The 26,905-nt window shown below is 35.8% G+C and overlaps 1 long non-coding RNA gene across 3 annotated transcripts in view; it reads left to right on the plus strand.

Moving 5' to 3' along the window:
- Positions 1-22,985, plus strand: part of LOC105733068 (uncharacterized) — a 32,875-nt gene extending 9,890 nt beyond the window's left edge. Inside the window, exons 2-4 of one of the 3 annotated variants that reach the window (XR_001111174.2) lie at positions 2,656-2,811; positions 8,270-8,351; positions 22,375-22,985. This is a non-coding gene — a long non-coding RNA (uncharacterized LOC105733068). Of the gene's footprint in view, positions 1-696; positions 2,812-8,269; positions 8,352-8,834; positions 8,984-22,374 lie in introns of those variants that run through there. The other 2 variants (XR_001111173.2, XR_010342571.1) reach the window with 2 other exon arrangements.
- Positions 22,986-26,905: the final 3,920 nt, after the last annotated feature.

A 26,905-nucleotide genomic window follows, 5' to 3' on the forward strand; every position in this document is an offset into this window, starting at 1 on the left:
AATATTGAGTAGAAATATATTTTCAGAGAGTAGTTGAATTTTCATAGAATTTTTATTTTCTATTCAGTTTATAATTCTTCTTTAATTCTTATAAACGAACAAGATTGTTAACAGTTCAAGAGAAAGCCAAGCAAAGATATGAACACAGAGTTCAAAAAGAAATACAAGGAACCAATACGTACATTAAAAGAAACTAAATCTCAAGAATAACTTTAAACAACAAACATAAATTAAACAATATTGAGATAGGCTTTTTCGTCTAGATGGTCTAAAGTAATAGGCACTTTCACGCGTTAACATTGGTATATTCGGTTTAGAAACTTATTTTAAAATTTTTAGAAAAATTAAAATAGCTTTTATAAGGCAGCTCTAATTCTAGAAATTTAAACAACAAAATTACTCAAACACTTACCTAATGTTTTGTGCAGCTTTTTAATAACTTAGAAGTGATTTTAATCTCACTAAAGGGATTCTAATTAGATATATTATGATCAATTTAAACAATGAATTAATATCCCAGCCATTAAAAGGAAGAATGCATCACTGCATCTGAAAATGAAAGGGGCAGGGGAGTTTGGGAGGGATGAAAGTGGTATTTCTCATTTCATCATATGAGAGTTTTTACAACTAAATAAATATTTAAAATGTAAAAATCCAATTAAATATTAAAATGATCTATTGATGTTATATCAATGTTATAATTCTGATGTAAATATTATTTGATGTGTTGGAATGGAATACATGCACATCTGATTTGATTTGCTACTTTTCATTTAGGAGTTTGAATCTGTACTCACAAGTCTGGTTGTCCCTCGGAGTTCCTTGTGCACTCCTGTCAGGTGCTGGCAATACATTTGTAAGATGGAGCACTACAAAAGCACTATTTTTTTCTTCTGCCTACTTAAGAAAAATTTGTTTGTTTTTTTCCTCAGTTAAGAAAAATGGTAGAAAATAGTGAGGAGATTTTGTGGGATTTTTTTAAATGCAAACCTGGCAGATCACAGATAAGAAACAAGATATTGAGGCCATTACAATCTTTTATTTGGTTTGACATTAAGCCCCTCCTCTTGGTACAAATGTGAAGGCCTCCCAAAACACTCAAAATTGTCTATGTGCTTCTTGTTTATTGGGAAGAAGGGATCAATAGTCTTCAAAGTGAAGTGAAACTGGGGATAAGTGAAACTGACCTAATGCCATTTTATGAGCAGATTTAACCTAAAGAAATTCTTTGGTATCTGTGCCTTGTTTCAGTGACAGACCAATTCTTATTCTGGAGGGATCTCAGAAATTGTCCCTAATTTTTATAGCTTTAACCACCACATAGGTAAGGTACTGGAAAGCATTTACTCTCTAAAACCTGGCTAGATTGTTGAGGAATCTTTTGCACTCTTTTTAACTGAGAAACTGGTCAGCCCACCTTGGCCACTTAAAGGGCTGTTACTGCAAAGACAAGATGCCACCTGCTACATGTGCTTGCTACTGAGACAGGAACTTTTCTTGAGCTACAACGTTTATCACAAGCACTATTGGTCAGTGATAACAAAGACATGAGATTTTTGATATATTAGCAGTAAGTTATTAACATAAAACAGCAGAAAAAGATGCTAAAACTAAGAAATGCAGTAATGAAACAACCGTATCATTAGATAAGAATTAGCATAAGCGTAACAAGATTTTATGATTTGAAGTTATTTAACTTTGCAAAAGTATAAATAAAACATAAATCTCTCAATAATGAATGAACACTAGGAAGTTTTATAATCCCCAAACTAGAATTTAATTTGCAATAAGTTAATTTTCATTTATATCCTTCAAATATTTATTCTTCAATTTTAAGCCAGCAATTTGTCAACGTTCCAAAACTTAGTGATTTCCTGAAATGGTTCTTCTGTTTTTTTTTTTCTTTGAAGAGAAAGTAAACAGAATTATTTTATTTAAAAAATGTTCCTTACAGATACCAAACAAGAAGTATTATTAACAGTCCCATTTTTTCTTTTATGTATATATTTACCAGAATGCATTAGTAAGTTTACATTAAAAAAAAAAAGAGGAATTTTTAATAAAGTTTTCTTTTTATATGAAGTTTTACAATGTGAGGCAGACCACACTGAAAAATGTGTATGCATCAAAAATATTCTCATGGCCAGTTGTCACATAATCAGCATTAAGGTGTGTAAATACTGTGCACAATCATTTGACCTTAAAATGAAATTTTTATTCTTTCAATAACGAATGTTGAGCAAAATGGATTTTAAAGATAATAAGTACTAATAGTACCAAATAAATATTTTAATAGCAGTTTAGCAAATAAATGCATATATCTATTTAGTACAGTTGTCCATTGGTGTTCATGGGTAATTGATTCCAAGACCCATATGGGATGCTCAAGTCCCTGATATGAAATGGCACAGTTTTCTCACGGAATCTTTAAATGATTTCTAGATTACGTATAATACTTAGTACAATGCAAATGCTATGTAAGTAGTTGTTATGCTGTATTTTTATTGTTGTAGTGTTATTTTTATTATTGTATTGTTATGCTTTTTTTGAATAGTTTAGAGCCTTGGTTGGTTGGAATCAGTTGTGCACGAACCTGTGGATATAGTGGGTGGTCTGATGTTTAATTCTAATTTCTAGCTTTCACTTTCTTTGTAGAAAGAATACTTGCCCACTCTGTTCTGTGTTTTTTGTGAGTGCTTTGCTCAGTATGCTTCTTGGGTGAGTGACTGATCTAGAGAATCTGACTTTCCATTACTCTAAGGGCTGGATACAGTTGGAAGAACATAAGAAAACATGGAAGGGAAACTGAAGGTAAATATTTGTTCCTTTTCATAAACTAATACCACTCTAGGGATTTTGTTTTTAATGCATATTGACAGCACGCTTTACTTAGTAGCTAGTTTCCATTTGTATAGATCCTGCCTAATGTAACTTCTTTTTTGCCTAAGCATTTATATGACTGTTAGTGCTTCAAAGTCACTGTTTTAAAATGCACAAGTTATAAATACAGAAGAAAGATCAACGCACCAAACCTAACAAGAACCCCGAACATTTTCACGTTAAGATTGTAAGTAGATCTCAGTTCAGCGTTTATTGTAAGTTGGTCAAAACATCTGGAAGAAAATGACTAAAACTGCCTCTGTGTAGATGTTTATTACTTGATGTAATAAAGCTTATTTTCATTAACAACTTGTATATACAAAAAGAAATGACAGATGAGATTTATAAAGGAAAAGGGGAGTGCTAATATTCAGCAAGCAAACACCAGTATTTCATTACTTTGAAAGCACTGGCTTTTATAAAGTCTTTGATCAAATTAGTGTAGATAGAAAATATCCTCTTCGACACAGGTTTTGTCAGATACAACACTATAGAAAGCAAGATTCCTGATTAACAATCTTCAATTAATCCACCCATTTGGAACTTTAGTTGGTCATGAATAATTTCATTGTTCTCTTTTTTGCTCCTTTTTAAACCAAAGATCTCTTTCCAGATAATTTGAAATTGACTCACTATTATCAGTTTTGATAATTATTGTTAATTTTGTTCCTTCTAGGAATATTTACATCTTACAGAAATCAAAACTTTCACACTAATGGTAAATTTTTGGTGCTTTGTCTAGTTATTTTTTGATTAGTGTTTAGAAAAATAAGCTGTTTCTACGAAATAGCTAATTTTACGACAGCATTAACAGTATTTTTATTTTCACTGAAATAAAGAGACAAAAAATTTAAGGAAATTTTAACACTATTTTATATATAATAAATTAATATTAATAGGAAATATGCTACTAATTTTAAATCTTCTCTTGGTCAACAAGTTCTTTCAGAATCGTTCTCCCCTAGAACTTACAAATATGTCTGTTTCTGATGGTGTGTGTGGTAAAAGTCTGTTTTATCTTATATTTACATATGGAACATCTCAGATTTGCTGTCTCTCAATTCTCATTTCAATCCCAGACTCAGATAGCTTGAATGCTTGAGATGAAAATACACACACACACACACACACACACACACACACACACACGTTGGTTAGCCTATAATCGACCTTCTCAGCAGAAGTGGGGTATTTCTCAATCCTTTACTGACAGATATTTTCCTGTGAAAACTTCTTTCCACACCATGTGTCATCAGGCCTCTTACACGTTTTCTAGCTTCCTCCTTTTTAACAGAGCACAGAATGGAAGTTTACATTTCTAAGATCGAAGTTTACATTTCTAAATCTACCTGCCCATCAGGCAATTCCTAAGCAACAGTTACTACTGGAGCTGCCGGGTGGAGCTGCCGGGTGGGCCTGTCACACTGCCACAGCGAGAAGACAGCCCAAGTGGAGTTAGACAGTTTCTTGCCCACCGCATGATAGACAGCATGAGCCTTATGCTTGCATCACTTCCTCTCGTCCCCACAGTTCCAAAGCAGGCCCAGGTGAATGCTGCTCACACAGTGTGGGTCGTGGCTATGCCTGAAGAATGCTGAGCTTAGGAAGCTCTCCAATCTTGTGAGGGGACCACAAGCTCATTTGCCTATCTTTCACTCTGGAGAGAGAGAGACATTATCTTTATAATTTTAATCAGAGACAAGTTGTCAGGTCAGAAAACAAATCTGCCTTTGGACAGAGATGTTACTTTTATCAGCCTGGAACATGTCAGGAGATGGGAGGAGGACTCCAACTTTAGAACTTTGGAATCTAAGGAAATATGCTTCCTGTCCAGAAACATCTTTGCTAACACCTTGGACAAGTTTCCTTGAACAAGTTGCCAGTGCCTTTTGCTCAGATGTGCAAAGACGGCAGATCCATGAATCATCTCCCAGCACTATCTTTTTCTCACCTTTGGTTCCTTTGCCGAAATTTCACTCCTGTTTTGCATTTTGCATTTTTTCTTTCTCTTTATGTATTACAAAAATAAAATTTTATTATTTTCCTATTCTCCAAGACAGCAATTCCCATGTGCTTTACTAGATATAAATAAGTGTATATGGTTGTGTTAGAGGTTATGGAAATCTGCAACTGAAGAGGAATTATTTTTTTTAAATTTCCTGATAGAAACACTAGACTCTGACTACTATTTCAGATTGAATCAGTGTTAGTGGGACATTTGACCTTACAAATCTCTTTCTATTACAAAAAGAGATAAATTTGAATGTATGCTCACTGCTTTGGAAAATGCTAATATGACAAATTTAAAGAGGCACAGGTTTGAATGTACCCCTGATAGAGGAAGAAGGGGAAAAATATATTGTTCATTTCAAATTAACAAATATACATTTTCAAAGTGTAATCTATTAAAGATATGATTAGTAGGTACAGAGTCATATTGTCTTACCTCTGTAGCAACTGAAATCCATCTCAGATTAAATCAGGCTATCCTGGATTTTGCTTTTTTGATGAATTATTATTTTTTTTATTACCAGAACTCTTGAGAGGAGGCAGTGGCCAAACTCCATGTCTTGCAGCCAAGGCCACACTGTGGGATGGAAGGTGCAATGTCATGTGTCTGGTTTACAGCACTCACATATCAGCTGACAGAGTTAACAGAAGTGCTATTGGCTGGCAAGCACCCAAAAACATCAGGATGAAAACCTGCTCACACTTGTGCTTCAGCCTTGGAGATCCCTGAGAATTTTCACAAATGCTTAACCTTATTTGCTCAGAAAGGCCAATATGGACTTAAAATTAATGAATGCATTAACTAGTTAATGTAGAGGAACACAAAGTCAAGAACGTGTTCCTTGTTATTCCGTGTTTCAAATTTGGCTGGGCAGCTGAGCAAATGGTCTTAATTTTTCTAAATATTGGAAACCTGGTGTCTAGGCACAAAGCTAGATTTTTTGGCTTCATTGAGGAATAAATATATTTGTCGTTCCATTCAACAAGCAGAGATCAATACAGTGTTCTAGGTCTATCAGGAAGGGGTGCCATGCATGATAACTTACCTACCTAACGCTTTGTTGTCTGGTAGCAATGGGGTTGGGATGTACCTTTGCCAAAGGACTAATTTTAGTAGGACTTTGGGACTGTTGGATAATGAACTAGTCAGTGTGATGGAGACCCCAGTCCCTCTGAACTCTTGGAGCTTATGAAAGTCTAGATGTTAAGCCAGGGAAATTGTGAAGATTATTCTTCCTAAGTAGCAACCTCCAAAAAGATTAAGATGTATATTCACACCTATTGATTTTGGAGAGGCTACTATTTTCTATAATCTCTCAAATGGGGTTTTTATGCCCACCTTCCTCAATGTTAACTGATAATGAGATTGAATAAGTCATCAATGAGAACAGTGGTTTGAAACTATATAATGTAGTACATAAATATTACATAGAATTAAGGAGGCAGCACAATCCTCAATAAGGTCTAGATATTCAACTTACATTTAAAGCTCTAATTAGTGTTTTTACCTTTTGAAATATACAGTTACACTGTTTTACATTCCTAAAAGAATGATGCAGTTAGACTTTACAAAAAATACTACAGTTCTCCAAATACAAAGTCATAAACCTATGTTTATAAAAAATATTGCATTATGAACCTGAAATATAATATATATCACAATCATTCAGCTTACAATACTCTGAGAGTGCTGATGTGAGGATTTCATCTTGGTTAACTGAGGGAAATAAAATTTTGTTTAAGATCATCAACATGTGGTCAACTTGAAATAAGAACTCCTCTGTGTTATGAAAATTGTGATTTTGTAATGGGTAACACAATCAGACTAAAATAAGCCTTATTAAAGCAGATTTCTCTAAGGGTACTTCTGCTTCATTTTGCCAATTCTGGAATCTGCAATCTTGATCTCAGTGGTTAAGGGAGACCTACTCCCTCGAACGCAATACATGCAAATCATAAATTAGAATTGCTTGCATATAATGTAATAGAGAAGTTAGATTCAGCTTACTCCATTAGCAGAAATGTATATACAACTGGTGATACACATTAACAGATTGGAGTGCAAATATGAACGTATCTCTCTTATTTCAAAATTAAAACTGGTAGGAACCCCATTTTTCAGATTAGGAGGAAGTCCAGCATCTTTCTAAAGAAATCCCTCACTGCCTGACTTGTTAAGATACCGCAGAGATTTATTCAAAATCAATTACCCATTCCAGCGTCTCAATTTTATTTAAAGACAAACTGGAGAATTCACTCGGTGCACAAGTGAAATCAGGTTTTTGCCTGTTTTTGTTCTTCTTGCTGCCATAACATGTCTCTCTTGCAAGTTGCTCCATGTTATCCAGTGGGTGGTTAACACACACACACACCCCACATTGGCACAGTCCCTGCCTGAACATGGAGAGGCTCATACTTGGACTTCTGAGGTCAGGCTCATTGGTTAATGATTACATGTTCAGACATTTTCCCCAAAGCATGGTTGCTAATCCAGGATGGCTGGGCCAGCCTGGGCTTCCAGCCACAACTGGTCATTTTCCCAGAACCAGCTCTAGTGTGCTGTTTGAGTCACCAGCTCTGACCTTCCCTCCCTTCTGTTAAAATTCCCTTTGGGGGGCCTTGATGTTCTTTTCTGCTACTTGGTCGGGGAAACCTCAGTCTACCAGAGGATGTTCTCCTTTTCAACTGTATACTATTAAATCCTGGTCTTGGTTCAGGAACAAAAACAAAACCTCAGCTCTTTACGGAAACTGAGTTTTCCATTTATAAGTCTAATTTTTAAAGCATAGATGACAAATGATTACTCTTCAGTATTTTTATCTACTGGATTCCATTGAGAAGATTTTTAGAGACTGGTGGGTTAGAGAGGTACAAGATCATGAAGGCAATTTCCTAACCAGTAAGAAAAGCCACAGTCACTTTCATCATTACTTATATAATTACTTCTAAGAGTAGCAAAAGAAAAGATTCTGCTTTCAAATGACAGAAGCCCTGAAAATCTCATCTAAGGAACTGGAAATAACTTGTCTGTATTTTTTCCTCTGTGCTCTAAATTCATTTTTAGTAACAGTGGAAGCAATTTGAAATGAAATACAACACTTAAAGCAAATGAAACGGAAATGAATGCCAGCAGTAAATGGCAAGAAGAAATCCAGTTCAGTGTGTTCCTCAGAAATCCTATCTCTTGGGACTAAATATGGCAAATTTAACTCTTATCCTTATTTTTCAAGGTTTACCATCTCAAAGTTATCCATTTATATTAAATTAGTTTTGTTATATTATGTCAATTTGTATTCTTAAGAGCACAAGTTTGGCCTCAAATAGACCTGAGCGCAGATCAAATTCTTTAATTTATCTGTGCCGTTTTCTTTTTCCTTAGCTTTAAAGTGGAAAAAACGCGACTTGCATTTTATTTATGAAGGTTAAAGATAAAGTGCCTGATACGGGACCTATCATATGTGGTAAGCACTTAACATATGGGAGCAATCATGATGATTATATCTGATATTAGCATTATTATGATAATTTGTTTTAATCTTCAAGGTATCAACTGTTTCTATTACATTTGGTGTAAATACTTCTAAACAGAGTTTTTAAGTTTAAGTGTCCAAAGTTGTTAGAAACAAAGATATTTGAGAATAACATAATCATATCACATGGCCTCATGATTTAACCATCTCCCAAAGTTGCCTCCTAATACCATCACCTTGGGGGTGAGATTTCAACATATAAATTTTAGAGGAACATAAACATTCAGACCATAGCAATAATGAAACTAAGAAGTTTACTCATAGATAAATGTTAATAAGTAGATACCGTTTGTTAGGAAAAGTGTCTATAGTTAGGAAGTAGTTATATGTCTGGTGTCTTCTTCGATTTTTGTGTTTCTTTCTGACCCCTGTTACCTGACTTCCTATACCATTTCTTGTGTCTTTTTCTTGTAGCTAAACTTAAATATTTTTTCCTTGAGTACTAGTCTACAATCAATTGTGCTTTTATCCAATGGACTTTCATTGAATATCCCCTACTGGAAATTTTAACAACAATTTAACAGCTATTTATTTGACACTTTCTGTATCACCAACATTATTCAACGTCCTAAAAATACATACATAAATAAAACTTGATCTCTGTTCTCAAAAAAGTTGATCTATTTGGAAAGACATCAAGGAAATAATCTTAAGAGAACCAGGTGATTTTATAATAACGTAATTTCTTGGGATGTCTGTGGTTGGGGGAGGAAACACCAGAAACTTTCTTGGAGGAAGCTGAAGTTTTTGTGCAGTCTTTATGAGTGAAAAGTTGAAAAGAAGGACAAGTATAGGACTAGAGTTTCTGGAATCAAGAACATCATGAATAAAAGTACAGATGCAGAATATCATCATGTAATATGTGGAAAACTGAAATCAACTTGTAAATGATAGGGTTGGGCATAGTAAGTGATAAAGACATAGAGATGCACAGATGCCCAGTGTGGGAGGGTCCTGTGTAGAAGGCTAAAGTGCATGCATTTCACCTCAAAGACAGTGAGATGCTCTTGCAAGGACTGTTTAAGTGAAGAATAATGTGCCATTTAGAGTTTATAAGTACTGAGTAGCAGTAATTTACAATTCAAACCAAAACTGATTCACACTAACAAAATTGAGAGTTCAGAAATAATTTGGCAAACATAGAAAGAGATGTTCAAAGTCAAGATTCAATTCTCCGCATGTATCCCATTCCATTCACTCAAGCCCTGTATTCCTGAAAGAAATCCAGTGAAACCACCCTTCACTAAGGATTTGAGAAATACAGTGTTGAGGAAATCACATGGTTTTTTTATAATAGTGATTTACTCATTGTTTTCTCTAAGGTAGAAATGCTGGTGGCAAACAATACAAATAAAACGGGTCATAACCTTGGTTTTTAACAAAGAGATAAGCCTAAGATGGAGGCTGTTATTAGGGAATGCAAACCAGGAAAGCAGGGGTGAGACAGAGAAGGAGGGAGAACAAATACCTGAATGTTAATAACAAGTCGGTAGCTGTTTGGTATCAAGTAAAACTGACAGCTGGATCTTGTGGGAGTGTCCTGTCAACTATATTCCAGGACGGCACATCTTGGAGGATGAAAGAAGAATTTATTCATCAACTACAGCCTCTATTGTACTCTTCCATTGTGTGTCACCAACACTATCTACTTGGTTTGGCATCTTAAAATCCAGCAGGGAAGACCTGGGTGTGAAATGAAGCATATGTGGGGCAATGGCATAAGGGAATGCACTACTGGGTTACACTGACATGAAGAGCCCATACAGACTGAGCCACTTCTATTGTGGCCAGGTGTGGGTGGTGGTGGTCAATAGCCCTGAGGTTGAGACAAATCTGAAGACTCATATGAACACACTACGGTCAATGGGGATGAAGCAATCACAGTGTGCAGAGACTGGATTGGAGCACATTTATCTTCAATAGCTAAGTGAATGTGATGTTTAAAACAGAGGATAGGACTGTCACTATCACATCACATTTCTGCAGTTTGTAGGATATGCTGAATTCTTTCACATTGGCTAATTGGTAGTAAAATATCTAGGATTATTTCAGTTGTTCAAATACAGGAATTCCAACTTTTACGAATAGAGATCTGACTTGAGTAAACATGATCAAGATTATATGCATCTTCTCCCAGTATCAGATAAAAGATCAGGGTGGTCATAGACATAGACATTTTGAAGAAAGAAAAACCAACTTGGTTTCCTGAAAAGGGGCTTCATGATGGCTGAGTAGAGGCATCCAGTACTTGCCTCCCTCACAAAAACCAAGAATGAGAGGAGATAATCAAACTTCAAATAGAACATCTAAGAGAGAATGCTGGAGTTAAACAGAGAAGTGACAGGAAACACCTAAGGCAAGAAAGGAGAGGAAAGTGAGGTAATCTGCTCATCTAGGATCAGCTGAGAGCCTGGAGAGGCTTCCCAAAGCAGGGAAAGAGTAAGTCCATAACCCCCAATGGTCTATATTTCTACCACAGACTCTTGTAAACCTCTCCAAGTTTTTTTCTTTATAAATGAGAAGTAATGTCTTTCTCAGATAAAAGCTGCAGGAATTCATCACTACTAGACCAGTTCTACAAGAAATGATCCAGAGAGTCCTACAGGTGGAAGTGAAGGAACAATATGTACCGTCATAGGAACACACGAAAGCGTAAAACTAGAGCAAATATACAAATGAGGAAGATAACGGATTCAAGTGTTACTACTACAGAAAACTACCGAACCACAATGATAAACAGTAAGAGATCAATAAAGGGACAAAAGATATATAAAACAGCCAGAATCAATTAATAAAAGGACAGAATAAGACCTCACATAAAAAGAATTACACTTTCCACTTAAATGACATAGACTAGCTGAATGAATTAAAGCAAAAACCAAAATGACCCAACTATAAGTTGCTTACAAGAAACTCATCTCACCTGTATTGACACATTTAGGCTAAAACTAAAGGGATGAAAAAGGGTATTGCATGCAAATAGAAACCAAAAAGGAGCAGGAACAACTATATTTATATCAAATGAAACAGGATTTAAGTCAAAAACAGTGAAAAGAGACAAAAATATTATTATGTGATGATAAAAAGATCAATCCAGCAAGAAGTTTTTAAAAATTGTAAACATATATGGTCCCTATACCAGAGCACAAAGATATTAAGCAAATATTAGATCTAAAGGGAGAGACAGAAGCAAACACAATAATAGTCGGGTATTTCAATGTCCCACTGTCAGCATTAGACAGATCATTCAAGTGGAAAGTTAACAAAGAAACAGTAAATTTAAACTGTATTTTAGACCAAATGAAGCCAACAGACATTTACAGAACATTTCATTTAATAGCTACAGAATTTACATTCCTCTCATAGCACATGAAATACGCTATAGGACAGACCATATGTTAGGACACAAAATAAGTCTCAACAAATTAAAAAAAAAAAATCAAAACCATACCAAGTGTCTTCTCCTATCCAATGGAACAGAACTAGAAATCAATAACAATAGGAACTTTGGAAACTATAAAAATTCATGAAAATTAAACAAGCTCCTGAATGACCATTAGGAGGAAAAAATTGAGAGAATTTTTTAAATTTATTGAAACATGAAAATTGAAATACGATACACTAAAACCTATGAGATACAGCAAAAGCAGGGCTAAGAGGCAAGTTTATAAAGGTGGAAAGAATTCAAATAATCTGACAATGTACTTTTAGTAGAAGAAAAGAAATAATGAAGATCAGAGAAGGGCCAAATGAAATAGAGACTAAAGTAAAAAAACAACAAAACAAAATGAAAACAAAGTGTCACCAGAATGAAAAATCAGTTCTTTGAAAAGACAAAACTCCCAGCTAAACTAACCAAGGAAAGAAGAAGACCCAAATAAACAAAATTAGAAATGAAAAATGTGATTATGACAATTAATCCCACCAAAATATAAAAGATAAGCAGGGACTGTTATGAACAACTATATAAAAATTAACTAGAAACCCAAGAGGAAATACATAAATTCCTGGATGCATGTCGACTACTAAGATTGAATCAGAACGATGCAGAAAACCTGAGCAGAACAATAACAAATATTGAGATAGGATAGCAATAAAAAGTCTCCCAAGAAATTAAAGTCCAAGCCCAGATGACTTCATTGCTGACTTCTACTTAAATTATAAAGAAGAACTAACATGAATTATCTTCAAACTACTCAAGAAGTTGAAAAAGAACTATTTCTTTCTAACCCATTCTGCAAGGCCAGCATTACCAAATCTAGACAAGGATTTGGTACCAAAGCCAGACTAGAGTAGAACAAAAAAAATAAATAAATAGGCAAACTGCAGACCAATGTTCCTGATTAAAATAGATGCAAAAATCATCAACAAAATACTAGCAAATTACGCCATGATCAATTGTGATTTATCTGAGGAATGCAAGGATGATTCAATATATGTAAAGGTATACATGTAATCTCTCACATCAACAGAATGAAGAACAAAAACCATATGATCATCTCAATAGATGTAGAAAAAACATTTGATAAAATTCAATATCCTTTCATGATAAAAACTCTCAACAAACAAGGCATAGAAAGAACATACATCAAATGAGGGCTATTTGATGTAACCATTTGATCAACCCACAGCTAACATTACACTGAAAGGAGAAAAGCTGAAAGCCTTTTCTCTAGAAACTGGAACAAGTCGAGGATGCATATGCCTATTTTCACCACTTCTATTCAATGTAGTACTGGAAGTCCTAGCCAGACTAATCAAACAAGAGAAAGAAATAAAAGGCATCTAAATTGGAAAAGAGGAAGTCAAATTGTACTTTTCTGCTGATCATATGATCTTATATCTAAAAATACCTAAAGGTGTCACCAAAACACTCTTGGATCTGATAAATAAATTCAGTAAAGTTACAAGATACAAAATCAACATACAAAAATCAATAGCATTTCTGTTCACCAACAATGAACTAGATGAGAAAGAAATCAAGAAGGCAGTCACATTAACAATAGCAACCAAAATAATACCTAGCAATAAATTTAACCAAGGAGGTGAAAGATCTCTGTAAGGAAAACTATAAAACTTCAATGAACAGCATTGAAGAGGACAAAAACAAATGGAAAGATATCATGTGCTCATGGATTGAAAGAATTCACATAGTTGAAATGACCACACTACCCAAATCAATCTACAGATTCAGTGCAATCTCTATCAAAATCCCAATGTCATTTTTTTACAGATGTAGGAAAACCTAAAACTTGTATGGAAACAAGAAAGAGCAATCCTGAAGGACAAAAGCAATCTTGAAGAGGAAAAAATAACCTGGAGATATCACACTACCTGACTTCAAAATATATCAAAAGGCCATAATATCCAAAACAGCATGTTATTGGTATAAACAAAGAAACAGAATGAAAATCACAGAAATAATCACAGAAATAAACCCAAATAAATCCATGCATTTATAGCTAACTTATTTTCAACAAAGGCACCAAAAATATCCATTGGAGATGGAACAATCTTTTCAATAGATGGTTCTGGGATTGTCAAAGGCAGAAGAATGAAACTGGCCCTTATTTCTTGCTATATACAGAAATCAACTGATGATGGATTTAAGACTTAACATAAGGCCCGAAACTATAAAACCAATAGAGGAAAACAGGAAAAACACTTCAGGACAAATTGTACAGGCAAAGACTTTAGGGATAAGGCCTCAAAAGCACAGGCAACAAAAACAAAGATAAATAAATGGGACTATACAAAATGGAAAAGCTTCTGCACAGCAAAAAAAAAAATCAGTAGAATGAACAGACAGCCTGTTGAATGGAAGAAAATGTTTGCAAACTCTTGATCCAACAAGGCACTAATATACAAATAAACAAGAAATTCAACTCAATAGTAAAAAACATAATAATCCCATTTAAAAGTGGGCAAAGGACATGAATAGATGTTTTTCAAAAGAAGACATACAAATGACAATGTATATATTTAAAAAATATGCTCAGCCCCACTAATCATCAGGAGCATGCAAATTGAAACCACAGTGAGATATCATCTTAGCCCAGTTAGAGTGGCTATTACTAAAAAAACAAAAGTAAGAGATGCTGGTGAGAATGTGGAGAAAATGGGACTCAGATACTGTTCTTGGGAATGTAAGTTAGTACTACTATTATGAAAAATAGTATGCAGATTTCTCAAAAAAATAAAAATAACACTGTTGTACACTCCAGCAATCCCACTACTGGGCATTTGTCTAAAGGAAAAGAAATCAGTGTTTTAAAAAGGTGCATGCACTTCCATGATTATTGCAGCACTATTCACAATACCAAAGACGTGAAATCAACCTTAGTGTCCATCAGTGAACTAATGGATGAAGAAAATGTGAAATAGAAACACAGCAGAATACTATTCAGCCATAAAAAGAAATGAAATTCTGTCATTTGCAGCAACATAGATGGAACTCGAAGTCATTGTGTTACATGAAATAAGCCAGCTGTAGAAAGACAAATATTACATGTTCTTACTTATATGTGGAGGCTAAAAAATGGATCCCATAAAGGTAGAGAGTAGAATAATAGATATCAGAGGCTAGGAAGGGTGTGTGAGTGGGGCAGGGGGGATGAAGACAGGTTAGTTAATGGGTACAAATATGCAGTTAAATAGAAGGAATACATTCTCTTTCATATATTCCCTACTTTTCCTCTCTCAGGCCCTGCTTTAATAACTCTTATAACCAAGAATCCTTTCCTGGATTCAATGTTATCCTCAGGCTATGCTATCTACATCCCGTCTGTCATTCTGTTCACAGTTACAAGTGTCTAAAGAAGTCTTTAAAAAGGCAAGAGATGCAAATATTGGAAGAAAGGAATAAAGATATAGCCTCAACTTTCTAATCCAAATGTACATGGGTATGAGCAGACTCATTGAAAACACGTCAAGGGGAGTATCCTTAGCAGAGATCCTGATTTCAGTTAGGCCAAAATATGGGGTTATCATTTAGCAAAAAAGCTCAGAATTTACTGGAGCTTTATTATCTTGCCAGAGATATTTTAGCAAGTGCAATGGTGGGGTATTGTAGGAAGGGAAGAAAGTAAGCAAGAAAAAAAGAGAGAGGAGATGAATTTGTTGTAGGCAAAGAGCACACACTGAGTTGTGGGATGACATTGGTAGAGCAGTGTTTCCCAGACTTTCTTATGCATAAGATTGAACTGCACCCAGGTGAAAATACATTTCTCCAGTTTTCACCCCAGGTATGATCCCCAGAACAAGAAATTTGAACTTTTAACAAATGCTGTGGGTGATTTTCTTGATGGTGCATTCTTATAGGGTCCTTAGAGGGGGGTGTGTGTGTGTGTGATGTGTGTGTGTGTGTGTGTGATGTGTTTATGAGCATAGGTGCTAGTACTTAGCTGTTAAACAAATATGATGGACATGGAGAATCTGGGTTCTAACAGTTCCTTGGAACTCCATGGATCTTTGAACCACACAGAATTACCTGTGGCTTGAATGGTTAATTGTCTGATAAGTGTGTTCCTTAGGCATGCCCTTCGGTGTTTAAAGCTGGCATCTGTAGTTGTTGTATCAGCGATCAGCACAATGAAGCAAGGGAGTATGAGGTCCTGGCTATTTTATGACTATGATTATGTGGCTTAGAGGATTGAAGCCTCAAAGACTCGAGGCAGTTTCAGTCCAGCAGTGGTGTTCTTAGGGAGTATCTGGCTGAGATTCTTGGCTGGCTTGAGCACATGGCTTTTTATTATGCTCAGCCAAAACTGTGTTAAAAGGGTGAATCAGGGCAGTGGTGTCAGGGGCCAAGATGAAAAGCAGAGTCAAGAAATATCTAAGCTACAACTGTGAGAGGAGTTTGTGATTGGTTATAAGGGAGAGACAGAAAGATAAAGGAGCTTCCTGCCTTGGAGACTAGGTAACTGGTGATGCTTTGGATGGACAGAAAATGCAGGATAAAGAGCCTGTTTTCTAGGGTAGAAAAACTCAGTTTTGCATCCCTGGAGTTTAAGGTGCCTATGCTACATTTATATGGGAATGCTCAATGTTACATATTTTTGGAACTCAGTAAAGAGGAATAGGTGGAAGGTCCAGGTTCCATAGTGTGATGGTTAATTTTATGTACCTAGTTGGTTGGGCCACAGTGCCCAGATATTTGGTTAAACATTATTATGGATGTTTCTGGGAAGGTGTCTTTTAGATGAGATTTACCAGTGGTCCCCAAACGTTTTGGCACCAGGGACCAGTTTTATGGAAGACAGTTTTTCCACGGCTGGCATGGGTGATGGTTTAGAGATCAGGCATTAGATTCTTGCAATGAGCTATAACCTAAATTCCACATATATGCAGTTCACAATAGAGTTTGTGCTCCTTGGAGAATCTAGTGCTGTAGCTGATCTGAAAGGAGGTGGAGCTCAGGTGGAAATGCTCACTTATCCAGAGGTCACCTCCTGCTGTGCAGCCTGGCTCCTAACAGGCCATGGTCCAGTACTGATCCATGCCTCAGGGTTGGGGACCTCTGAGATGATTGTTTAAATCAGTGGACTTTGCTTTAAGCAGACTACCATCTTTAATGTGAGTGGTCTCATCTACTCCATTGAGGGTCTTAATAGAAGAAAAACTGATATTGGCCGGGCGCAGTGGCTCACACCTATAATCCCAGCACTTTGGGAGGCCGAGGAGGGTGGATCATGAGGTCAAGAGATTGAGACCATCCTGGCCAACATGGTGAAACCCCATCTCTACTAAAAATACAAAAAAAATTAGCTGGACATGGTGGCGCAAGCCTGTAGTCCCAGCTACTTGGGAGGCTGAGGCAGGAGAACTGCTTGAACCCAGGAGTCGGAGGTTATGGTGAGCCAAGATTGTGCCCTTGCACTCCAGCCTGGTAACAAGAGTGAAACTCCTTCTCAAAAAAAAAAAAAAAAAAGAAAGAAAGAAAAAAAAGAAAAGAAAAACTATCACCTGGTCAAGATGGAATTTTGCCACCTGTCTGCCTTCAGGCTCAGACTGAGTCTTCTTGCATTTCCAGATTACTGGCCTACCCTGCAGATTTTGAACCTGCACCTGCACAAATACATGAACTGATTACTTAATTTCCATCTCTCTCTCTCTCTCTCTCTCAGTATATTTATACATATAGGACCCTAATAAATATGGTATGTACCCTGAGAGAGATGGATGGGGAGAGGAGAAAGAGAGGGAGAGGAGAGAGAGGAGGAGGAGGAGGAGAGATAGAGAAAGAAGTATGTATTTAAATATACACACACAGAGTCATGAGTGGCTTAAAACTGTGGATAAATTCTGAGAAATAGTTTTAGTTAATCATTTCTGAGAAATGGTTTTGATATGTTTTGTCTGTATCACCACCCAAATCTCATCTTAAATTTCCATGGGTTGTGAGAAGGGCCCAGTGGGAGGTAGTTGAATCATGGGGGCAAGCCCTTCCCGTGCTGTTCTCATGATAGTGAATAAGTCTCATGAGATCTGATGGTTTTACAAAGAGGAGTTCCCCTGCACAAGCGCTCTCTTTCTCCTGGTGCCATCCATGTAAAGAGTGACTTGCTCCTCCTTGCTTTCCGCCATGATTGTGAGGCCTCTCGACCCACTTGGAACTGTAAATCCATTAAACCTCTTTTTCTTCCCAGTCTCAGGTATAAAGTAGTGTGAAAACAGGCTAATACAGTGTTCATTGTGTGAACAGCAGAGTGAACTTACATAATTCTAGAGGGTATGCCCCATATGTGTATGTATTGCTCTTATACACATGGCACTGTACTGAATACTACAGAAAATTTAACACAACAGTAAGTTTTCATGTATCTAAACATATTTAAACATAGAAAAGATAGTGTATCGTGCCTACAGATTTATATAATCGCTAGGCAATAGGAATTTTTTAGTTCCATTATAATCTTATGGGGTTTCTGTTTTATATTCAATTGTTGCCCAAAATATCATTATGTGGCACATACTATATAACACACACACACGCACAGACATGTTGGTCCTGTTTCTCAAAAGAGCCCAATCTTCTCTGAAGATTGGAATTTGTCTAACAATAATACACGCTTTTCTTTTTCTGTATTGTATTTGGTAGCCTAAATTCAGGAGCAGAGCCAGCACTGTACTGTTCGTCTATGGTCCTAATGTAAGGTAACACTAGCAAGTTAGATAATGTTTCTTGTGGATAGAAATTAAGGTCAACATCAGTGGGATCCAGGCTTAGTGGAGAATGAGGTGATGACAGAAATGGAGCTGGTAGACATGATAAAAGGAAAGGTAAATTAAAAAAAAAATCCTCCTCTTACCTTAGACTCCAAACTATACTTTTAAGGCAGCCATTTTTCCTTCCACGGCTTGAAGAATTACCCGAAAAGCCACCACTGGTGCTTGCTAATTGACCCAGAGAATTACTCCAGGTGGCTACAACTCTCACCATCTGCTTTGGACCTTCTCTCCAGTCTGGTGTCCCAGATTTCTCTGCCATTGGCATGATTACTTGGAAGCTTTCTTTCTGCCTGGCCCCAACAGATTGATTACCTATTTGGACAGTCTGCCGTTCTTTGGACAAGCACTGCAACATGTGCAGCTTCTCAAATTACCCCCAGTGGCACCTGCGGCCAGGAGTAAATGGTGGCCCACCCTCCAACACAGTTCCTAGGGCACTAAGTGCCTGCTTCATGGGAGCATTGAGAGCTTCATTGCCATGTTCTTACGTTGAGCAATTTTTGTGTCCAAATTTCTCTTGTAAACGGAAACACAGTTAATATACTAGTGATATTTTACAATGCCCACAACCACATAGGGGTAAAGTATGCATGTTAGAGGGTTATAAGCATTAAGAATTTTATAATACTTGATAATCAACACAGTTATTTGGTGATAGGAAAATGTAGCTCCCTTCAGAAAACTTGCTGTGGTTTAATCTCATGTTTTACAGAGAATTAGGCTACTGTCCTGAGCTTTCTTATTTGTTGAATCATCATCATGCCTTGTGGAATTTAGGAGCATGAATAATCAGGATAATCATTATTTTGGAGTCTATTTCGTTTGGAGTAAATTTGAAACTATGAAGCAGTTCAGCTTTGACCTTTGGAATTTCTTAACAGGACCAGCTGTAGACCTAGTTTTGCCTACTTTTCAGGGAAAAGTTACTGTTTTTTGTGACCAGGTCATCCATCCAATAGAGAAACTGCATGAGCCTCTAGGTGTTTTACATTGCTGTGTAAGGAATACTGGGGGATGCCATTCTTCATTTATCATAGCTGCTTGACTTGGCATTATTTTATGATGAAAGAAATATGGCATTTAGAGTCAGAAAAATCTGGAATTTCTTTCTTACTCTACCAAGCTGTCACCTTGAGAAATTGCATCATTTTCAGGTCTTTAGTTTCTGCATGTGTAAATTTGGTCTGTTGTTCCGTTCTTAAAGTAGATGTAATCATTTACACTAAGTTGTAACCTGAAGTTATAAATTGACTTTAATTTTACAACAATATTACACATAAATAAAATTTACAGAGTGATTCTTGTTCTTTAGCTTTTCTTTTTTTAGTTGTAAATAATATCATGTAAAGATCACCTCTTTCTTTTTGTCACCAGAGTGCCATATAAATTGTTAAAACTTATAGTCCATTAAATGTAAAGCTCGCTGATACTAATTGATTTTCTTCTTTTTTAAGTAGTGCTTTCTTGTATCATGTTCTTTTTTTAAATTGGAAAATATATTTTAAGTTGTTACACTTGTACTTCATTATTACATGTCCAACATTGGTCAATATAAAAAGCATTTAAACTAGTAATTTCACAAATACATATGTGGTAAACATTTGCACCAAATTCAGAACATATTTTTTTTTTTTTTTGAGACGGAGTTTCGCTCTTGTTACTCAGGCTGGAGTGCAATGGTGCGATCTCGGCTCACCGCAACCTCCACCTCCTGGGTTCAGGCAATTCTCCTGCCTCAGCCTCCTGAGTAGCTGGGATTACAGGCATGCACCACCATGCCCAGCTAATTTTTTGTTTTTTTAGTAGAGACGGGGTTTCACCATGTTGACCAGGATGGTCTCGATCTCTTGACCTCGTGATCCACCCGCCTCAGCCTCCCAAAGTGCTGGGATTACAGGTGTCAGAACATATTTTTTTACTATCTTTTAAATGTATCTTCCCTTAAGTATATGATAATTAATATAGATTTATTTCATTTCTTATATTATTACTTTACCTTGTTCTTCTTCCTCTATTCTTTGTCCTTCAGAAAATTCTCCTCTAAGAAATCTATTGCATGTCTATTTTGAGTATTTTGTGATATTTTTCTATATATCACAAATGCTATGACCACATACGTTATATGCTTTTCTGTGATACTTTGATGTGGAGTTTATTTTGAGGTTTATTTATTTGTTTTTTATTTCGGTAGGTTTTTGGGGATCAGGTGGGGTTTGGTTACATTACCAAGTTCTTTAGTGATGTTTTCTGAGATTTCAGTGCAACCATCACTCAAGTTGTATATACTGTACCCTATGTGCTGTCTTTTATGTCTCATCCCTCTCTCACCCCTTCCCCTGAGTCTCCAGAGTTCACTGTACCATTCTTATGCCTTTGTATCCTCATAGCTTAGCTCCCACTTACAAGTGAGAACATACACTCTTTGGTTTTCTGTTCTTGAGTTACTTCACTTAGAATTGTCTCCAATTCCATCCAGGCTGATGTGAATTGCCATTATTTCATTCCTTTTTATGGTTGAGTAGTATTCTATGGTATATATACCACAATTTCTTTATCCACTTGTTGATTGGTGGACAGCTGGGCTGGCTCCATATTTTTGCAATTGCAAATTGGGCGACTGTAAACATGTATGTGCAACCATCTTTTTGATATAATGACTTTTTCCTCTCTGGATAGATACCCAGTGGTGGGATTGCTGGATCAAATGGTAGCTCTAATTTTAGTTCTTTAAGGAATCTCCACACTGTTTTTCATAGTGGTTGTACTGGTTAACATTCCCACTAGCAGTATAAAAGTGTCCCTTTTCCCTACATCCATGCCAACATCTATACTTTTTTAGATTTTTTTGAATATGGCTACTCTTGCAGAAGTATGATAGCATTGAATCATGGTTTTGGTTTGCTTTTCCTTGATCCTTAGTCATGTTGGGCATTTTTTCACGTTTGTTTGTTGGTCATTTGTATATCTTCTTTTGAGAATTGTCTATTCATGACCTTAGCCTACTTTTTGATGGGATTGTTTAATTTTTTCTTGCTAATTTGTTTGAGTTCCTTGTAGATTCTGGATATTAATTCTTTTTCAGATGTACAGATTGCAAAGATTTTTCTCCCATTTTGTGGGTTTTTTGTTTACTTTGCTAATTGTTTCTTTTGCTGTGCAGAAGCTTTTTAATTTAATTAAGTCCCATCTGTTTATCTTTGTTTTTCTCAAATTTACTATTGAGTTTTGCTCATGAAGTCTTTGCCTAAGCCAATGTGTTTTTCTGATGTTATCTTCTAGAACTTTTAGGGTTTCAGGTTTTTGATTTAAGTCGTTAATCCATCTTGAGTTTTGTATAAGGTGAGAGATGAGGGTCCAGTTTCATTTTTCTACATGTGACTTGTTAGCATCATTTGTTGAGTAGGGTGTCCCTTCCTCACTTTATGTTTTTGTTCGCTTTGTCAAAGATTAGTTGGCTGGAATCGTTGAGCCCTCCCCAAGTGCCTCTACAAGACAAAGTCAGAAATGGCTTCCCTGGGACTGAGATAGTCCACAGGGCTCTTTTCCTTGCATTTTCAACTCCTGTATTTTGCTTGGCTCTCTACATTTTTTTAATCTGCAGGTAAGGTCAAATTCTCCCATGATCTGGACCTTCAGGTTCCCCAGTGAGGGTGTGTGTTCTAGGGCAGATGATCAATCCCCCTTTCACACTTGGGCCACTCAAAGTTTTTCATCTCTCTCCTAGGGCCTGCAGGAGAAATCTGCTTCCTTCAAAGGGTCGGATAATTCTCTTGGTGTTCCTGATATGTTCTTGTGGTAGTTCCTGGAGCAAAACTTCAGGATGTGAGTCTCCACATACTGGTCTTCTTCTTTAGCTTTTCTTCAGTGAGGTTTAAGCAAAGGGAAACTTTTGATAAAATAACCCTGTGTCTGTCAACATTTGTATTTTAAAGTGATTGCTGACCTTTGTTCAGATGTAAAAATGTTAAAAATTTTATACTGTATATTATCAGCACATAGTAGAAGCAAATGTCAGAATAAACTTCTGTGACATCATAATTTATGAAAAAAATGAGGATTGAGCATATCAGAAATTCTCAAACTGTGTCCTTTCAAATTCCACTCACATGTGGCCATTGCCTTGTAATTGAGAAATGGTCTTTCATTAAATCACCATTGTCACTGCAATCTATTGTAAAATAAATTAATTTAATATCTATTTATTTCTATTTCATCAATATTGTTAAAGGAATTTTACTCACAGGAGACACTGAATTGTTGCAAGTTATTTTCTCTGCATTTGCATATTATTTTTAAAAATGTTTTATTATGAAATTGAATAATACAGTTTCCCTTATTGAATTGCTTTACACAAGATGAAAATTTTCTAATAAAACTCTGAAATTCTAGTCATTATCATGTTGTATTCTGATATGTCTATTCTCTCTGTTAGCTGAGAACAAATTCTCTTTTTAAAATCATGACATAAATTATTTCTTTAGTTGCAAAAGGACAAATATATCTTCATACTTTTTGAAATTCAGATAAATTTGTGGAAGGCAACTCTCTTTTTTATAGCAAATGAAGTGTACTCACTATCAATTTCTTCGTAACTGCAGAACAGGTGATTTTGTGTAGCTTCAAGTAAATTTACTGCGCTAACAACAGTGGTCTAGGAAACATTTGAATTTGTAGGAAAAACTTCGCAGCAAGTGCATAAAATAACGGTACAGCATATATTATGTGATTCTGTTATGTGAATATTTCTTTAAGTGGGCAACACATTTTAATTTATTTTTTATGGGTGCCTCATTAATAGAACTGATTGATAAGATTTAGTTTTACCATATAATTCTATAAGAAATTTCTTACAATAGAGGGCACTAAACTAATTGCAGTAATTCACAGAATAACTCTTCTGTAACATTTAACAAACAAATACAACAGCTGATTTTAACCCCAACATCAATAGACCTATGAAGAAAAGTGCCCATTATAAGAGGACCAATATTGATATCTCCTATTCTATGAGACAGTTGGGCTGTCACAAATTTCAGAATAAAGCTGGTAATTAGGCAAAGAAAACTACTATGTTCTTTTTTTAATTTGACAACAGTTAGATAGAAGGAATAAAATCTAGTGTTCAAATGGCACAATAGGGAGACTATAGTTAAAAATAATTTATTGTATTTTTCAAAATAATGAAAAGAGTAAAATTAGAATTTCCTAGCAAAAATAAATGACACATATTCTAGGTGATGGTTATCCCGATTACCTTGACTTGATCCTTACATGTTGTATGATTGTATCAAAATGTCACATGTGCCCCATAGTATCTACAACTATTATGTATCCATAAAAGTTAAAAAATTCCAATGCATAAGACTTACATATTTTAGCTATTTTTTGCAGCATCCTTTTCTTGACACACAACTAGGTGTCTTGTTAGAATGCTCTGTGTTCAAATAAGATATTGAAATGTTAAACGTGTTTTCTCTTCTTCATTTTATTTCCTCTTTTCTTCCTCTCGATTACTTGCATTATAAAACAGTATGCCTCAGGGAAACGGAAATCTTATAGAAAAACAGAAGATTTTAAGCACTGGAAATCTAGGGCCCTATGGGACTTGGGATATAAAAATATACTCATGGGACTTGGGATATAAAGAAAACACGATGAATCCGAATAAGTCTACACGAAGTTTTCCTAGGTTGGTGGAGGAGAAGGAACAGAGTCAAAGGAGAAATGAAGATATCTGAAAAGCCAATGTGTCTCTTGAAAGGGTCCTCCTACTCTGTGTACAGCTTCGGAGTTCTACACAACAAAAGAACAACCCAACCGAAAAAAAGTAGCAAGGGACTTGAATACACTTTTTTTCTGTAGAAGATCTATAAACAGACAACAGATACATAAAAAGATACTTTACATCATTAGTGATCAAGAAATACCACTTTATACTCACTAGGCTGTCTAAAATATAAAAGACAGAAAAAATAAAAAAAGCTGACAATGTTGTGGAGAAAATGAAGCTCATACATAGCTGAGGAACTTTTAGAATGGTGCAGCCCCTTTGGAAAGCATTTTTGGTAGTACTTCAGAATGTTAAATGTAGAGTTACCACATGACCTAGCAATTTCACTCCTAAGTCTATACCCAAAAGAAATGAAAATTTATATGCATACAAACCCTTGGACATGAATGATCACAGTGGGATTATTCATAACGATCAAAAGATGGGAGAAACTAAAGTGTTCATCAACTGATGCAATGGCTAAATAAAATATGGTATATCCGTACAATGCAATATTATCTGACAATAAAAAGAAATAAAATACTGAGTCATATTACAATAGGGTTGAACCTTAAAAAATGTTATGCTAGAAAAAAGCTTTAAAAAAGATAATTAGAAATGAAGGAGAGATGAAAAAGAAAAACACTTAAAAAAGTGTTATGCTAGATGAAAGAGGCAAATTGCAAAAGACCACATATAGTATGATTTCAGTTATATAAACAGTACAGGCAATTTATAGAGACAGAAAACAGACTAGTGACTGTTAGGGGCTGAAAGAGAGAGGAATGTGGAGCTACTGCAAAAGGGTGTAGAAATTTTTTGGAAATCGTGAAATCTTCTAAAATTAGAGTTTTAACACCTTTGGGAATGTACTAAAGAGCACTAAAGTGTATATTTTAAAAGGATGCATTTTATTTTATGTGAATTGTAACTTATAAACAACAGTCAACTAGAATGAATGCAAGGGTATCTTGAATCATTGACTCTTGAATCATGGTCTATTCTCTTATGGGAGAATTGCGATATGGTTTGGATGTGTGTTCCCTCCAAATCTCATGTTGAAATGTGATCCCCAGTGTTGGAGGTGGGACCTCCTAGAAGGTGTTTGGGCCATGGGGGTGGATCCATCATGAATGGGTTGGTGCCTTCCCCTTAATAATGAGTTCTCACTCTGTTAGTTCAGGCAAGTGCTGGTTGTTTAAGACAGCCTAGCATCTCTCTTGTTCCCTCTCTTACCAGGTGACACACCTGCTTCCCCTTCACCTTCTATCATGATTGTAAACTTCTTGAGGCTATCACCAGAAGGAGACATTGGCACAGTGCTTCCTGTATAGTCTGCAGAACTTTGAGCCAAAACATCTTTTCTTTATAAATTACCCAGCTTCACGTATTCCCTTATAGCAATGCAAAGCAGCCTAATATAAATACCAATTGATTAGGCAGATTTTCGGAATGTATGGCTAAGTTGGAATTTTCCTGGTCCTATATAAGAAGAAATTTGAAGTAATTCCATAGAATGTTATGAGTGCCGTGGGAAGAAAAAGGGTGATTTTTCAGAAGGAAAAGAGTATCAGAAAATCATGAAATTCAATTTTCAAATGACAGTTCTGAGAACACTTAAACAAGGAGGAATGTGGGAAGTGATTTTTAAGTCTGTATCTAGAAATAGGAATTTCTAAAATAACTGAATCTTTTTCTGGAGAGATTTAAAAAATACTAGCATTATTCACCAAGTAAGTAAAAGCAACCAAGCTAGCATGTCCCTTAATATCGTTAAGTGTAATCAATTGAGCACAAGTATAATGTCATCCCTTTCAATATCCTTTGGACACTAGGATACTAAGATACAAAGTAACCCTAGAAAACACAGTGATCATCCCAGGAGAGATTATATTTCCAAGGTAACCACTATGGATTAAATGAAACCAAAAGTCAAACTTCCAATAGGAAAACTAAACACACTATAATAATTATATGCATAGTGAAAATGAGGCTTAGGAGGTTATGGAAAGTCTGCCAAGAGTATAGACATATTTATTTCTTGAGAATCTAAGCAGTAGACTTTAATTTTTCTCTAGTATTTCAGGTTTCCTATATTCAGAGACAGAAAAATGACTCTGGTGAGGAGGAAGTGGTTGGGAATACAGCTAGAACATGGCTCCCCACCAGTTAATGGGAGTCCATTGGGAGCTCCCTCCGAAAAGGGAAATTGTGCCTGCTTCCAAGTCCACATTTCCCATGTAGAAATGATGCTACTGTGTAGAGAAGAAAGAGTTTCTTGGAAGAATCAGGGTGACCCTAGTTCCAGTCCTAAGGGCAATGTGAACTTTACCTCTATCCAGCCTTATCTACCCATCCATAAAAACTCTGGATATATGATACACACTTATAGCTGTTTGTGTTTGAGATGGGGTGGAGCTAATGATATCTACAGAGTCACATGCTGATCAACATATGAGTAGTAGTATTTTGGAGAAATTAGTTG

The sequence above is a fragment of the Aotus nancymaae genome, unplaced genomic scaffold (genome assembly GCF_030222135.1).
Source record: "Aotus nancymaae isolate 86718 unplaced genomic scaffold, 86718_ANA_hifiasm-v0.15.2.pri h1tg000014l, whole genome shotgun sequence".
Classification (NCBI taxonomy): domain Eukaryota; kingdom Metazoa; phylum Chordata; class Mammalia; order Primates; family Aotidae; genus Aotus; species Aotus nancymaae.